The sequence below is a fragment of the Eschscholzia californica genome, unplaced genomic scaffold (assembly GCF_041429995.1).
Source record: "Eschscholzia californica isolate CP2 unplaced genomic scaffold, dmEscCali1.0.p SCAF_6, whole genome shotgun sequence".
NCBI classification, from domain to species: Eukaryota; Viridiplantae; Streptophyta; class Magnoliopsida; order Ranunculales; family Papaveraceae; genus Eschscholzia; species Eschscholzia californica.
In genome coordinates this window covers 5,997,157-6,002,220 of record NW_028238483.1, presented here as the reverse complement: position 1 = coordinate 6,002,220, position 5,064 = coordinate 5,997,157, and the positions used below count along the sequence as shown (strand labels likewise).

General features: G+C 34.0%; 1 long non-coding RNA gene across 1 annotated transcript; it reads left to right on the top strand.

Annotated features, from left to right (window-relative positions):
* Positions 1 to 1,020: 1,020 nt before the first annotated feature.
* LOC147530991 (uncharacterized) lies at positions 1,021 to 5,064 on the top strand. The gene is made up of 3 exons (XR_015227771.1): positions 1,021 to 1,226; positions 3,752 to 3,839; positions 4,883 to 5,064. It is a non-coding gene; the product is annotated as an uncharacterized LOC147530991 (long non-coding RNA).

Genomic DNA, 5,064 nt, shown 5'->3' with positions numbered 1-5,064 from the left:
TTTCTATTTCTTAATTTAATCAATATCTTCTCTTTCTATTGGGTTGGTGTTTGATTTCTGGATCGAAAGGAAAAGAAAAGAAAGAAACAGTAGAGAGGTTTGAAGAAGAACAAAACAATAGGATAGAGGAAATTTTGTAAGAGGAGAAGACCCTGTTTGGATCGGAACTTCTGCTGGAAAATAACAATCCAACTTTGGTGGAAAGATATTTTCTCCAGGGGAGTGTTTGGTTCACAGAAGGAAAATCATTTTCCCGCGATAAAAAGTTTAGTTCATCTCCTTTTCCTTTCCTACTCATCATACTTATTAGTTACTTGATCATGATTAGCTAACTCTCTTTGACTTAGGGTTCTTGATGAAGTCTGAAAATATTTTGATGATAATCCTTTCATGGCTTAATATCTTAAATGCCTTAATCGTTATAATATTAAATTCGTAGTGTTGACATAGGGAGATTTCTTCATTAGCTATGCTTTTGATTTGATGGCTCATGTTTAGGTTAAGTCCTTTAATGAGTCATGCTTATAAATTGATAGTTAATACACTACAAAAATCGCGAATATTGCCGACGGACTTTACCGACGGAAAAATGTAAATGTGTCGCGATAAAATTATCACCGACGGTTTTAGGAAGAGTCGTCGGCAGTATTGGACTTCCGCCGACGGTTTTTACTAACTGACGTCGGCATAGGTCGTCCCGGGAAATTCCGTATTTTTTTAGCTTGCCGACGCACTTCTTTTTCGTCGGCATATATTTGGCGGGATATTTATTTTTTCGTGGACTATATTGGCGCTCAAAATAAAAAACTTTCCGCCAAAATTTGGCTCGACGGTTTTCTATAACCCGTCGGTGGTAATTTGGCGCACATTTTTTTTTTCTTCCCGCGAAATCTTATCCCGACGGAATTTTGGTACGCGTCGATAGAGGTTGACCTTGGCCGACGGTTTTCTTTATTTTCGTCGGTAGAAGTCGATAGTGGTTGACCTGGTTGACCCTGGCCGACGACCTTTATTCTTCTCGTCGGTAGTATCCCTTAAAAAAGAAAAAGAAAAAAAAAACCCTCTTCTTCTCTCGGTTCGTTTTTTCTCTCTTGGCCGAAAACTTCCATCGCTTCTTCTTCTCTGTGTTCGATTCTTCTTGTTGAGGAGAAGATTTGTTCTTCTCTTGGAGTCTTGGAGTCTGTTTAGTGGCGGAAGTTCACAGCCACCGCGCCTCAACTTCACAGGTATACATCTCTCTACATCTCTCTACATATCCATGATTTAAGCTGGATTTTTGCATATTGAAACTGGATTTGAGTTTATCAATTTAATTTTACTCATACTTGTTCATATTTGGATTTAGGGTATCAATTTAATTAAGGGTTTTAAGTTTAGTTTGGGTAATCTAAAGCTTTACCCAAAACCCTTGATCTAGGGTTTTAAGTTTAGATTGGGTAATTTCTTCATCACAACTTTTATAAGTTTAGATTGGGTAATTTCTTGATCTAGAGATCTAGGGTTTTGTTTTCATTGTTATTTTGAATGAACATCACAACTTTTATAAATCTTGTTGGTTTTGGTTTATTTAGGTTTAAATGTTTGAGATACTTATTGGTTTAAGTCGAAGAATTTTAGACATTTTATATCTTATTTGATGCATTCTCACTTTATTTGGTTGTTATTTGATTAGTATTTTTATATCTTAATGTGGTATTTATATGGGTTTAGCTTGAACTTGTTGATGACTTGATATATATAGATTACTTAGGGTTTTACTATTGAGAGTAGTAACTAGTGCTTGAATGAATGAATGAATTGAATCATGAACATCAACATGTAGCAAGCAAGTAGAATATCGGTTTGGGTTTGAACATTTGTGGTATTAATCTACTTATGTTGCACGTTATAATGTAAGCTCTTCTGTCTGCTAATTTGTGAGAAGGATTGTAATTTTAGGTTTACCGAAATGAAGGATGATTCTGGGGGAATGATAAACTTATCCTTACAGTTTAGTTTAAGAGTAATTCTATAGATACAACAAACTGAATCTATATTATGATGGATTTTTCCTTCAAAAGTAATTGTCATGGAGTTGGTTTACCTTGAATAATGTTAAGTCTAAAAATTATAGTTGTCCGAAAAGTCAAGGCCGCCCCAGACATGAAAGCAAAAGAACGCCGACCATTGATGGCGAACTCCCTATTATTGTGTCGGCTGAGCTATTGACCCAAGCAAATGAACACCAACTGTTGAAGGTGACCTCCCTATTTCTCTCTCTAGAAAGGATGCAAATTTCGGCTGCCATCTACGTTTAAAGTTTCTGCAGGCCAAGATTGGCCCCAGTCCCCAGCATTACCACTGCCATACTTGGATAGAGGTTAAAAAGTCTGTATCATACTAGTCGGTCGGAGTGGAACCTCCTATTTACCATACAGTAAACTTTTAATTGGAACCCTTTGAAGTTAGTGGTCGTTCAAGCCATGTCCACTTCAAACTGAAAACCAAGTCAGAAGGTCCACTAGAGTTGGTATATGAGTGGCATGTTGCTGGGACAACTATATACTAGGAGTACATGCTATTTTTGCAGGCCAAAATGTGGAAATCCCTTTGTCATGGCAGACATCAAAGCTAGAAAGTTAAGTAGGTTCCCTGGCTTAGTGAATCAGTCTGTTGCATTATTGAGTTTTTTATGCCTAAACAAAGTCAAAGTCGAATGAGAATACTTGTATTGAAACTATTCTTACTCATCAGAGATGAATGAGAATAGTGAGTTTAGAGAAAAATGAACACTTCTTTAGTGAGTTTAGAGAAAGAAGCTTTAGCATAGAATAATTCATTTACTCAAATAGATTGTAAGGGAGGACTAACGATGAATACCGTGATATTAAGTTCGGGTCTTTTATGAATTGTATTATAATTATAATCACATCCGACATTTCAAATTGCTGATTGTCGACAAATCCTAGAACATAGGACATAATAAGCCAAGAATGTCTCAGAAGATCAGAACTGATGCTAAATAAACTTTTCCTCTATTGACAATAGAATCTCAAACGTACTCTGCGATGATGCTCCCTAGTTTACTTGTTTAAATGGGTTACGACCCGAAAAGGATTTTTTTAATGTAACAAGAATTTTCTGGTATATATTTATTTGATCTTTCTAGATCTGCATTAGTGTGCTTTGTAGTTTGTTTTTGTTTATTGGGGTCAAAATATAAAGTTATTGTATCACTGCAATGTATTGGCTAAACACCAAGCTACAAAATTTAGTGTTGCTGAAGTTTATTTATTGATGAATTCACTTACCTTCTTTCTTGTTGATTTCTCTAAACTCACTATTCTCATTCCAGCAAGGTATCAACCAATAACCGAAAATTTATTCACGATATTTTTAAATTTTTAGTTGAAAGACAAAGTCGAGAAGAGAGGAGAAAGAGCACCTTCTTTAGAGTCGATTTACAACGAATTATTCTATGTTTTTTCGGTTGGTGATAAGTAGAGAATAAATTATGTTTTTAGTTTTTGTGTAGCTTTGTTTCCTATTGAGAAGGGGCTCCAAGGATATAACCGTTTAGTCTGGAAGATGAATAGCTCAAGTGATAGGCTCGCTATGTTGATCTAGGCTATTTCAAATCTATTAGAGATGCTTACTCTTCTCTTTGAACACTCACTCTCTCAAGAGAAAATTGTACCTATAATTTGAGAAAGTTGGGAAATGGGTTTGCAAGTTGACATTTTTCTGAACTAATTTTTTTTTTTTCTGATAGGTGTTACGCTCGTCTGCACCCTAAAGCCGTTAATTGCAGGAAGAAGAATTGTACTCAAGCTATTTATCTCACTGGTCTTCAACAAACGGTAACTACTTATTCTTTTCAATTTATTTTTAATTCTGATCTGGAAGAATAAGGAGACTCTGATTCTTCTTCTTTTATAATTTACGGATCTTATTAGGATTCTCTGCTCATATTCATCAATTTTGAGTTCAATTTTGTAAATCATGACGTATGAAGTTTTAGGGACGTTTTGATATTAGTACTGATTTCATGAATAGAATTACTAGTACTACTATTTAGGAGTAAAAGATTAGGTGTACTTTCAGGGAAATTTAATTACTAGCATAATACTAGTAGTAGTCATTTTCCTTAAATGAAATCATAAGATATACTGTAGTAGAATTCTCCAACTTGTCTTAATTATATATATAAGTATATTTAATGTTTTGTCTTGATATGAGTTCATTTTATACTATGAATTTTTTTGTTTTGATATGAGTTAAATCTGGAGTATAAATTTATGATTCAGAGCTGATTAAAGTTTTAAGTGTTAGCAATGAAGGTCTGAAAATATTAGTAGTATTTGCCCAATTTTGTTTTAAGTTCCTAGATTTAACTTCTTAAACTCTTTTATTAGTATTTGATATTCTTAGTTTTGATTATTCTGGTTTTGTTCCTACTTTAACTTCAAATTAATCTGACCTGACTATTTGGGCATACTTGTTAATTTAGTAGTCTGGCTTATTTGGTGTCTATGTGAGCTTATTATTCTAGGTATTTCATCAATTTGATTGCATACTAGTTTCTGAAATTTACCTTGGATCGATTACTGCAGATTGAATCGTGACATCCGTAGTTTTAGTTGTGTTCTTGCATAATTTCGTTAAGTTTTGTTTCAATATAGGCTACTCATTTAGTTAACATATAGTATCATGAAACTAGTTTTGCTTTAATCCTTTGATGAGTTACCCATGGAAAAAAAACACAATCTTCTCATTTAGTACTTCAACCCTTAATGCTTGGAGCAGTACTAGCATTGTAACAAGTTACACCTACTTAAAAAATTAAAATTGAGTTCCAAGCATTGAGTTTGAATATCGTTTGCTCGGTTGTTTCTTTGTGCAGGTCTGTTGGTGTTTCAGAGGTGATAAGATACTTGTTGAAGATCTGATTATTATAAGTTCATTGTTCCTAAACTAGTTTTGTAATTTTGAATCTTCAAATCCTTCATGATTTTGTTTTCGTTAGACAATGGCTATTATGAAACATATGACTTGTTCTTCAATGTGCATTAGACGTTTTATTTA